At 41.0% G+C, this 12692-nt stretch overlaps 1 long non-coding RNA gene across 1 annotated transcript; it reads left to right on the top strand.

Annotated features, from left to right (window-relative positions):
• The first annotated feature begins 398 nt into the window (after positions 1-398).
• LOC144586898 (uncharacterized) lies at positions 399-12692 on the top strand. Its single transcript, XR_013541986.1, has 2 exons — positions 399-9628; positions 12199-12692. It is a non-coding gene; the product is annotated as an uncharacterized LOC144586898 (long non-coding RNA).

Here is a 12692-nt window from a genome sequence, read left to right on the forward strand (position 1 = left end):
TGAAGAGTAATACAATAAGGTGCATGCACTTGCCACCGCTTTTCAATTTGTACTCTGAGAATATCTTTAGAAATGCACTTGTTGATTCTAATGACAGATCCATCGTCAAGGGAGAAGTTATCAACAATGTCTGATTTGCAGACAATGCAGTGTCAACAGCTGGCAGTCTAAACAGTCTGCAAAGTTTGCTCAGTAAAATCAATGAAGTAAGTACCAAACAAGATCTAAAAATAAATGTCAAGAAAGCCATATACATAGTTCTCCGTAAAAAGCAAGAAAAAGTAGCCCACGAAATGCAGTTAAAGGTCCAAAATGAAAGTGTAAGACATGGTGACAAATATGAGTATCTTGGAAATTAGTTGAATGAAGTGGGAACCAATGGTGTAGTAGTAAATTTGGAATTTATTTATTTATTTATTTATTTATTTATTTATTTATTTATTTATTTATTTATTTATTTGATTTATACCCCGCCCATCTGGCCTAAAAGGCCACTCTAGGCGGCTAGTACAAGTAGACAAGTAGACAACAGGATGCTCTCCAACGCAGCCCGCACTCCAGAATCCAAAACTGCAGGCAGCTGGAGCAACCCGGCAGGTCTTTTGAAGGTTAATGGCTGTTGAAAACAAAATCATTGTCACATGCTTCGAGCTGCAACAGGGGTAGCTTGCCATAATATATTGCTTTTGGGAAAATCCATTTCTATCTCCAGCTTCTATGAGGATTGCAGCTAGACTTGGGAGGGAAGAGGGAAGCCTGGGTGTGTGAGAGAGACAGATAATAATTGTAGTTCTTGTGACTCAAAAAGTATATGGGCTTTGATCTTGCAAGCCCTGGCTCTGTTACACCAGTGGTGGGAAAGTAGCCATGCCATGTAAATTAGAATACAAAGGGCTTGGAGCAGCTTCCATAAGACGACTATGGCAATATAACCAACCCAAAATTTCATTTGGCTCTGAGAATACCTTTTATATGCATTCTCGCCCCTTCATGGATTGCTGCCTTGTTGTGGCAAAGGGGCTTGAGTAACTCAGAGAAGCTATGGGCTATGCCGTGCAGGAACACCCAAGATGAACAGGACATAGTGGAGAGTTCCGACTAAATGCAATCCACCTGGAGCAGGAATTGGCAATGGCACTCCAGTATCTTTGCCAAGAACGCCCCATGATCAGAAACAAAAGGCTAAAAGATATGATGCTGGAAGATGGGACCCTCAGGTCGAAAGGCGTCCAACATGCTACTGAGGAAGAGCGGAGGACAAGTACAAGTAGCTCCAGAGCTAATGAAGTGGTTGGGCCAAAGCGGAAAGGACGCTCAGCTGCAGACGTGCCTGGAAGGTAAAGGAAAGTCCAATGCTGCAAAGAAAAATACTGCATAGGAACCTGGAATGTAAGATCTATGAACCTTGGTAAACTGGATGTGGTCAAACAGGAGATGGCAAGAATAAACATGGACATCCTGGGCATCAGTGAACTAAAATGGACAGGAATGGGCGAATTCAGCTCAGATGATTATCATATCTACTATTGTGGGCAAGAATCCCGTAGAAAGAATGGAGTAGCCCTCATAGTCAACAAAAGAGTGGGAAAAGCTGTAATGGGATACAATCTCAAAAATGATAGAATGATGTCAATACAAATCCAAGGCAGACCTTTCAGCATCACAATAATCCAAGTTTATGCACCAACCACCATTGCTGAGGAGACTGAAACTGAACAATTTTATGATAATTTACAACACCTTCTAGAACTGACACCGAAGAAAGATGTTCTTCTCATTCTAGGGGACTGGAATGCCAAAGTAGGGAGTCAAGAGATGAAAGGAACAACAGGGAAGTTTGGCCTTGGAGTTCAGAACGAAGCAGGGCAAAGGCTAATAGAGTTTTGTCAATAGAACAAGGTGGTCATCACAAACACTCTTTTCCAACAACACAAGAGCTGACTCTATACATGGAAACCACCAGATGGGCAATATCGAAATCAGATTGATTATATTCTCTGCAGCCAAAGATGGAGAAGCTCAAGACAGTCAGCAAAAACAAGACCTGGAGCTGATTGCGGCTCTGATCATCAGCTTCTCATAGCAAAATTCAAGCTTAAACTGAAGAGAGTAGGAAAAATCACTGGGCTACTCAGGTATAATCTAAACCAAATCCCTTATGAATACATAGTGGAAGTGAAGAACATATTTAAGGAACTCGATTTGGTGGACAGAGCGCCTGAAGAACTTTGGATAGAGGCTCATAACACTGTACAGGACGCAGCAACAAAAACCATCCCAAAGAAAAGGAAATGCAAGAAAGCAAAGTGGCTGTCCAACGAGGCCTTAGAAATAGCAGAGAGGAGAAGGGAAACAAAATGCAAGGGAGATAGGGAAAGTTACAGAAAGTTGAATGCAGACTTCCAAAGAATAGCAAGGAGAGACAAGAGGGCCTTCTTAAATGAACAATGCAAAGAAATAGAGGAAAATAACAGAAAAGGAAAAACCAGAAATCTGTGCAGGAAAATTGGAGATATTAGAGGAACATTTTGTGCAAAGATGGATATGATAGAGGACAAAAATGGGAGGGACCTAACAGAAGCAGAAGACATCAAGAAGAGGTGGCAAGAATATACAGAGGGATTGTATCAGAAAGATTTAGATATCCTGGACAACCCAGACAATGTAGTTGCTGACGTTGAGCCAGACATCCTAGAGAGTGAAGTCAAATGGACCTTAGAAAGCCTGGCTAACAACAAGGCCAGTGGAGGTGATGGCATTCCAGTTGAACTATTTAAAATCTTAAAAGATGATGCTGTTAAGGTGCTACATTCAATATGCCAGCAAATTTGGAAAACTCAACAGTGGCCAGAGGACTGGAAAAGATCAATCTACATCCCAATCCCAAAGAAGGACAGTGCCAAAGAATGCTCCAACTACTGTACAATTGCACTCATTTCACACGCTAGCAAGGTTATGCTCAAAATCCTCCAACGTAGGCTTCAGCAGTATGTGGACCAAGAACTCCCAGAAGTACAAGCTGGATTCCGAAGGGGCAGAGGAACCAGAGACCAAATTGCTAACATGCGCTGGATTATGGAGAAAGCCAGAGAGTTCCAGAAAAACATCTACTTCTGCTTCATTGACTATGCAAAAGTCTTTGACTGTGTGGACCACAGCAAACTATGGCAAGTCCTTAAAGAAATGGGAGTGCCTGACCACCTTATCTATCTACTGAGAAACCTATATGTGGGGCAGGAAGCAATAGTTAGAACTGGATATGGAACAACTGATTGGTTGAAAATTGAGAAAGTAGTATGACAAGGCTGTATATTGTCTCCCTGCATATTTAACTTATACGGAGAATACATCAGGCGAAAGGCCAGATTGGAGGAATCTCAGGCCGGAATTAAGATTGCCAGAAGCAATATCAACAACCTCAGTCAAATAAGCAGATGATACCTCTCTGATGGCAGAAAGTGATGAGGAATTAAAGAACCTTGTAATGAGGGTGAAAGAGGAGAGTGCAAAAATGATCTGAATCTCAATCATAAAAAAAACTAAGATCAGCCACTGATCCCATCACTTCCTGGCAAATAGAAAGGGAAGATATGGAGGCAGTGACAGTTTTTACCTTCTTGGGCTCCCTAATCACTGCGGATGGTGATAGCACCCATGAAATTAAAAGACATCTGCTTCTTGGGAGGAAAGTGATGACAAACCTAGATAGCATCTTAAAAAGCAGAGACATCACCTTGCTGACAAAGGTCCACGTAGTCAAAACTATGATTTTTTCAGTAGTGATGTATGGAAGTGAGAGCTGGACTATAAAGAAGGCTGACTGCCAAAGAATTGATGCTTTTGGATTGTGGTGCTGGAGGAGACTCTTGAGAGTCCCCTGGACTGCAAGGAGAACAAACCTATCCATTTTGAAGGAAATCAACCCTGAGTGTTCACTGGAAGGACAGATCTTGAAGCCGAATGTCCAATACTTTGGCCATCTCATGAGAAGACTCCCTGGAAAAAACCCTGATGTTGGGAAAGTGTGAAGGCAAGAGGAGAAGGGGACAACAGAGGACGAGATGGTTGGACGGTGTCATCGAAGGTGCCAACATGAATTTGACCAAACTCAGGGAGGCAGTGGAGGACAGGGGGCCTGATGTACTCTGGTCCATGGGGTCATGAAAAGTCGGACATGACTTGATGACTAAACAACAACATGTGATGGTAAGATCAATTTGAAGAGTGGAAGACTCTTTTCAGGATGGATCTACAGCCTTAATTCAGAAGCTGTCACGTGTCTGAGTTCCTGGGTAGAGTGCTAATGGCACAGGGGGTGAGGCCCTAGAGATTGGCCACAAGAGGCAGTGCTCTGAGATCTCCTGACACCCCAGCTATGATTATTTCTGCACACCTAATGGAAATAGTATTCTCCTCCAGTTATAGCAGAAAAAACTAAGGGCTCATCTGACTTGGTATACTTTGAGAGCATGCCAGAATGTCTCCCTGCCTAACAAGAAACTAATGTGGAAGTTATTCCATTAGTTATAATGTACTGTTATTCTTAGAGTTACTGCTTTCCCAAAAGTATCATTATGCACTAAGGTGGGGGGGGGGGTGAGCTACAGAGCAGGGAACGCTAGAAACAATGCTACCCCCAACCCCAAAAAAATGGAACCGAAAAAGGCACAATACTATAAATATACGATTTCTAGAGGTGAGAAAACAGAGGCTTCAGAGGCGTTTTGTAAGCCACAAAAAGCTCTTTATAATGAGAAAACCTTTTGTGACATAATGACCTCTCAATGACAAGTAAATTCATTATATACCAGTTTGATAGGCAACCTGGCTGCCTTCACTTGTCTAATGCAATTATGGTGAGGAAGAGGAGATTTTACAGCTGTGAGAACTAGCCAATATGAATAAAATAAAAGCAAAAGAAAACAGGGAGAGGGAAAACTACAAGAAGCTGAGGGTTTTCTACCAAGTATGGATCAAAATATTGGCATCTTAAAAATCATGGAAGTTTCAGGGGGGGCGTTCTGGAGATTCACAACATTTTACTCTTATAGCTGCAACTAGTATTTTGCAGTTAGAAAGGGAGGTCTGGAAGTTAAATACAAGTATAAACTTCTCAAATACCTCAGTGGATTGAAGCACTCTGGGACTTCAGATTGCCACTGGGATTCATGGGACAGAGGCCAACTATGATCAACCAGCGCCTGGATGACTGATGCTCTCTACCACCATCTAGATGAAGGAAGATACACCGCTTTGAGTACATTATGCCTAAAAATCCCTGGGAGAGCTGCCATATGTCAGAATCAACTTGACGGCACATCATTAATTATTATGAACTTCTGAGTCTCAGTGAGGAAGGTGAGAATGTAAATGGAATAAACTTCCCATTTTTAGTTGCTTGCCACAGTAGGTAGAAAATCAAAGAGCCTCATAATGCAGTGGTTGAACTGCAGTTCTGAAGTCAAGCCTGAGTCCAATCCCAACAGGCTTAGGTAGTCAGCTCAAGATTGACTCAGCCTTCCATCCTTCTGAGGTCAGTAAATTGACATTTGCCACAAATTGACTTTACATTGCCCCTTCTCCCAGGCAATGTAAAGCCTTCATATTAAATTGTAAACCACCTGGAGACTGCTTTAAGCACAATGGGGCGGTATATAAGCAGCACATTTTTTTTTTTGGCTTTGCTTTTGTTTTTCTGACTTTAAAAATGGGCTTTCCTTACTAAGGGAGCTTCAGTACCACAGCTTAGGGAAGAAAACATTTGCCATCCATCATGCTGATTTGGATAAATTTTTTACAGTCTGAAAAAGTAGCTTTCCCATGCTCTGGAATGAATCCTGATCCAGGATGTAATCCTTCTGAGTATGTTGTACTGACAGAATTATTTATGCAGTAACTATATTTATGATGGGTGTAGAAATTTTTATGACAGAAATCTTCTGGACTCCTGGGTAACAGTAGCTAGAGCAGGCGATGAAGCTGGCTTGTTTCAACAGGCCATCATTGGGAATGAGCACAGTTTGCATTTTGGCTACAAAGCAAAATTGTGCTTAATTTGAAAAGGAAATAAATGAATGCTTCAGTCTCCTCATATCTGCCACAGTGCTTCTTAGTGCTCAAACAGCTGACAGTCCAAAGCCTACCATGACTTATTGCCATTACAATAAATCCATGGTTTATTGTGACATCCAAACACAATCATTATTACTTTACAGACCTACATAAATATACTGATGTACCTCCAGCATAACTCTAACAGGGTGAATTTCCAACACAGCAGTCGTTTGACCATGGATCAGACCATGACACAAACACATGATGCAACCACTTGCCAGGCATCTTGTGCAACAACTTGCATGACAGAAGTGTTATTGGACACCGCTCTTGCACTAATGGTGAAAATATTCCATCAAGGCTACCACATCAGGTTTTGCATTCGAGTAACACAATTGCTGTATTTTTTTAAATAACAAGATTAAACATAATGAGTTGGAACTAGATCTGTGAGTCAGTGACTGACCAAAGTCTGAATAATCAACCAAATTCGCCTGACTGGAATCAATTTGAAGACTGGAATCAAAGCAGAATGGTCAGATTCAGTCCCAGGGTAAAATGAAGAGAACGTACAGAGTGCTTAATCTCTAGAGCACAGATCAAGTCAGAACGGGGGACAAACGTAAAGCTTGTAAGATCTAGTATGCAACTCCCTGAAAACAGCTGTTTGAAGTGTGGCAGGTTTGCTTCCCTCCTCAGGGTCTATTGTGTCCTCAATTTTCACGCAGTTCATATAAGTTATATCTGTTATCACTGCAAATCAGCATGAAGCTGGCATTTTACAAATTGCTTTGAATCTGTAGTCTAAATCAGATCAGATGGCACACATATCACTCCAGATCCAATCTGAACTGGCTCCAAATTGGCTTCTAAACTGAATTAGGGACCTGTACAGAACTGTAGTTGGAGCCTGAATTTGTTACTCTTTAATCAGTCTAGACCAGTGGTTCTTAACCTCTGTTACTCGGATGCTTTTGAACTGCAACTCCCAGAAACCCCAGTCAGGACAGCTAGTGGTGAAGGCTTCTGGGAGTTGCAGTCCAAAACTCCTGAGTAACCCAAGGTTAAGAACCGGTGGTCTAGACCAGTGGTTCCCAACCATGAGTAGTCCAGGTGTTCTTGGACTGCAACTCCCCTAAACCCTGGCCAGCACAGTTGGTCATGAAGGCTTCTGGGAACTGCAGTCCAAGAACACCTGGATTAGCCAAGATTAGGAACCACTGACTTAGAACCTGTACCTCAACATATTTGCATGATCATGAATGACATTCCTGGAATGAGTTGACAGGCAGATGGATGAGGAGATTAAAAAATAAACAAACCCAAGAATATGTTTCCCTGTTTTCCTCCACAAGACCTAAAATGAAGCTAGTATCTGGTTTTTCACTGCAACTTCTGATATTAACATAGCAACATAGCAAATTCTCAGACTGGTTATTTCTCCTTGGCAGCCTGGTCTATTGCAACAGTGAATCCAAATGTTAGTGTTGGTTTGATTAATCACGTTAATACTTCAGAAACCAGTACATGCTTCACTCACTCTTACTGTTCCCCTCTGGAATCCTGCCCACCTCACCAGCACAAGTAGAAGGAAGATAAGGGCAAAAGAAGGGCTTGGATGTAAACGTGTCAGATCCAAAAATAAATGTGATAATCTGAGTTTTTAATACATGAATGCAATTCCATTCTGGAGGACTAGAGCAAGACCCGAGTTTAATGTGTATCTAACATGGCAATTTGATTTTATTTTGTATCCATAGATGTCCATTTTTGTTTGAAAAAAAATTGACTAGAGAGAAACTGGGAGGAAATTAAAAGACACCTGAATTATGAATCTGCTAAAATGTGAGAACAGGTTCTGTGGTGTTTGAAATACTATTCTAGTACTATTACAGTAACCTCTTTACTGAGATTGGTAGGAAAATGTCTAGCTTCATTCTGAAAATTGTTAAGGTCATCGTCCCTGCTGGAGTGATTGGTGTGAGTGAACCTAGAGAGCAGCTTTCTTTACCTATGTTACATATTATTGGAGAGCAAACAGAACCATTATTATTAAACCCACAAATGGACAAAGACCTTAAAATGGTTTTTGAAACGTGTGCAGTGGTATACAATATTTTCTCATGTATAAGGACTATATACCTATACCACTACACCACATTCTGGCTTTAAAATACTTTTAATAGCCTCAAATGTATGCCTATTAAAACATTCAGATTTACCCAGTCTTTACCAGATGGAGAACAACGAATGAAAATATTGTTCAAGCTTTTTCTTTTGGGGGGAAGGAATGGTGCAATGACTTTCCTGCAAAATGTTTCTTTTCCTGCAGGATCTGAGAAAGGTAGACAAACTTTCCTGAAGAAGAAGATTCTACCACTTCAGGAAGACACAAGCTCAATGCTACCTGCACACCAAGGACTTCCTCCTTGTCCTAGGGCTCCCAAGCATGCTGCTGAGACTGGGGGCAGAGAGGTTATTCCCTGTCCATGTGCATTCCACTCTTGCGACATACCCTATATCTTCCCCAACAGTCCTCCAACCTTTCATAGCAGATTTTGGGGAGTGTGTGAGATGAAGAAGAAGGCGCAGAAAGATTAATTTGGCATCTCTTCTGTTCACAGAAAGGAAGATGGGATCCAAGTCGAAGTCTTAATTACTCACCCCTTTCCAGAATTTTCTTGGTCTTTCTCAATGTGGATGACACAGAGCCCTGCAAACTGGCATAACCAATCCCACTTTTCATGACATGAACTGCAGCATCGCACACGAGAGGCGCTTAGCCTGCCTGGCAGAAAATAAAATTACCTGCCTGTAGGTCTCCATTGATTGGTGTCTAGTAAAAGCAAGGGGAAAAAATGAATTGAGGACGGCCCCTAATTAAGTAGTTATGTTATTAAGTCAAACCATCAGGGTAAGTGCCTCTACTGCATATGTATTTGATCTTATTGCTCTCTTCTCCAGCGCAGCATGATTGAAGGTAAATGAATAAGGAGTGTTATTATTCCATTTCTTCTTGGGAGTGGTGGGACAATCTGTGGGGGAGGAAAGTTGAGTCACACAAGTTGTCACATTATGGCTGTAAAATCCATACTTTTTACTATAATGGTATTTCTGAGAATTTCACTCCATTAGGAAATCAAGAAGAAAGAGAGAGAGAGAGAGATTTAGTGGATGAAAGACTGCCTCACATCTCAACCCCCATCTTGTGCTGAGCAGCACAATTTCAGTGTTGTATAAGGATTTTTAAAACATCTCTCGTTCATCTCTGAAACAGAATTTCCATTAACATGACAAAGCCATTAGGACGAGTCGGCTGGGACTTTTTTTCTGCGATTGACTATTTCATCTTCAAGTTATTATTATCAGCAACAGATTTACAGCAAGTCTCTACTCAGATTGTCACACTATCAAAGAGTACCTGCAGTGCTCAAAACATGGAAGAGGAGAGTGAAAGAGTGTATGATTTAAAAAAAACCCAAGTACATGTGTGAGACAAGCAAGAAGAAGCTCAAGGAACTTAGTCCACTTAGAACAAATAATACGGCAATACATAGGTTTCTGGAGCACACAGGTATACCCTGCTTTCCCGAAAATAAGACCTACCCTGAAAATAAGCCCTAGTATGATTTTTCAGGATGCTCGTAATATAACCTGTACCCTCAAAATAAGCCCCATTTAAGTGAAACCCCACCCTCCACCATTGTGCAGCAACCAGAAGAAGATGACATGACTATAAAATAAAACATCCCCTGAAAATAAGCCCTAATGGTTTTTTTGATGCAAAAATTAATATAAGACCCTGTCTTATTTTCGGGGAAACACAGTAGCAGCCCCTTGTAATTCATCCCCTTAAATTGAGTCCTCCTCCCTGTTCTCACCAACATTTTATCCCACCAAAGCTGGGCTATCTCTGTGTTTATTTATTTGTTGCATGTTAAAACCATCTGGCAACCAAGTTGACTTTCAAGGTTGCTGCCTAGAGATTGATCTGAATTGTTTAAAGCTGCCAGGTGAGCAGGAATCGCATGGGTTCTTTAGATTCCACATAACAGACACATAGGGTCAGTGAATGAATGACAGGGGCACTTGACTGGGAAAGAGGTAGTTTTGAGGTGAAGCAAGTGCTTTGCAAGCATAAGGTCTCCAGTTCAATCCCCGGCATCTACAGGTGGGTCTGGGAAAGATGTCAGAGCCAGATGGGACCATTGCCTGTCTTGATATAAGTCAGCTTATCTAGTGTTCAAACATTTCTGCTGGCTACACTCTGCAAAATCCTGCTGTGTAGTTATACCTGCAGAAAGGAAATAATGTGACTCATAGCTGTCAGTTAATGCTACTTAGCATCTTCATTGCAAGCTGGTTAGATGGCTTGCTGCTGCACTACCAGGAATCCAGTTAGGGAGTCAATGATTAGCAGTAGTTTGCTTTTCTGAGTCACATCATTTCTATTTCACTGGTGTGACTACACAACAGGACCTTGGCCTCTGATAGCCAGATGTTGATGGTAATGTAATTGAAGAATACAAACAAGCTTTTCCACAAGGGAGATTTGACTGACCAGATCTGCTTTTCAGCTGCAGGATCCCTATGTATGCATTCAATACAAAGTTTGTGATTTTTAATGCTTCTTGATCACACTGCTTTCTGCAGGATTTTCTGCCTGTGAAGTCATGTGTATCATTCCTTAGCTAATGCACAATAATTGATGCTACTCTCTGTAGGATTCTTTCTTTCTTTCTTTCTTTCTTTCTTTCTTTCTTTCTTTCTTTCTTTCTTTCTATTTATTTATTTATTTATTTATTTATTTATTTATTTATTTATTTATTTATCTATCTATCTATCTATCTATCTATCTATCTATCTATCTATCTATCTATCTATCTATCTATCTATCTATCTATCTATCTATCTATCTATCTATCATTACCTAGATAAATCTTAACCACTGTTTCCCAGTTCAAGTAGGATTTTTGTATCCCTTTGCTGCTCTTGTCAATTTCAGTCTCTTGCTGTGATCAATTGCAAATGGTTCTGTGCACTCCCATGCACTAACACAGGCACTTGAAACTGACCAGTATAAAAGTGAGAAGAGCAACAAAGAGATAAGCAGAAGTAGCATCAGGGCTGTCAAACCTAATTTTTCAGGGGAAATTGGCAGGAAGGGCAGAAATCGTAGCACTCAGCATGTTCCTCACAGCTGCTCTTGGTGTCCATAGTGGTCCTGGAGCGATTCTCCAAGAAGGCAAAATGTCAAAATTGTCCATACTGAAAAAACCTTCAGGTATTCATTGCATCCCACTTTTATGCATGTGCCATGGGTGTCTTAAAGCTGTATCTTACTCTAATGCACACACTTAATGGACAGTGTTGTAGTGGTGTTGACTATGCAGACAAATCATGCCACTTTGTTCCATTCCTTGGGAACATTCCTGCCAATACTCTTCTCCTTCACATTTAACACTGAGTGCATGGCCCATGGCATGATGCCCAGCGAGGACTTTGGCACATGTGGCTAGTGGGCCATACATCCACACCTATCCTCAGTGTTCCTGTTTTTCCTCATTTTCTCCCCTCTTTTGAGGAATTTCTATGAACAGCCATCTTATGGCTCCTACTTTTCTCTCCCTCTCTCATTCCTTTGTTGGTGCTTTTGTTCACTGCATCCCAATGCACCCCTGCCCCACCGTTGCAAGGAACGCTCCAAGAGGAGGCCAGGAGAGGGGCAGAAAAAAAGGATCAGGATCAGGGTGGGAAGGATGGAATCAGATCCTGACATGGAGCTGCATCATTTTGCGACAGGGCTGATCTCCTGACAACCATCTTTTCCATTGTACCAATAATAATTTTAACTATGGTAACACATGTGTACAAATAGTAAATGATAGATGCAAATGGTTTCAACTGGTTTAAAAGAAAAGTATGTGCTTCTGTGTACATATGGATTAAAAGTAAAGCCTTTTTAATGTTTGGGAGACTCTTTGGGAGAGCCTGGGAAGCAGCAATTCTCATAAACAGTGAAATACAAGCAAGTAGTATATGCTTTTTAAAAGTTCCCCTTTTATTTCAATCCTTCAGAATTATGACTGAATTACTCATTTAATGTAAAATAAACTATTCATGCTTTAATTAATTATAATGCAGAGTCAGCTGTAAAACAAGAAGGTCATATGGGATATCCAGCTATACTGAAGAGTCTTGCCAGAGGAAGACACAGAACACTTGTCCTGTTTCTAAAGTCAAGCATCTATGGAACAAAAAACAGAAGCAACAGTCATCTTACTCCAGACTACAGAGGCCTGCGGGACTTCCATTAAGTCTTCTAATAATTTGGTCTGGGTGTTTGAAGCAAATTAATCATGTGATATCCTAAAGGACTGGTAGCAAAGCTGTAGCTTGGAAAGATACTTTTAAAAGGGACTTTTATTCTTACTTTGTTGTTTAGTTATTTAGTCGTGTCCGACGCTTTGTGACCCCATGGATCAGAGCACGCCAGGCCCTCCTGTCTTCCACTGCCTCCCAAAGTTTGGTCAGATTCATGTTGGTCGCTTCGATGACACTGTCCAACCATCTCATTATTCTTACTATTTCTTTTTAAAGTAATATGTTACTATTAAAAATTAATGGTCATTTCCTGC

The sequence above is a fragment of the Pogona vitticeps genome, chromosome 2, assembly GCF_051106095.1.
Source record: "Pogona vitticeps strain Pit_001003342236 chromosome 2, PviZW2.1, whole genome shotgun sequence".
Classification (NCBI taxonomy): domain Eukaryota; kingdom Metazoa; phylum Chordata; class Lepidosauria; order Squamata; family Agamidae; genus Pogona; species Pogona vitticeps.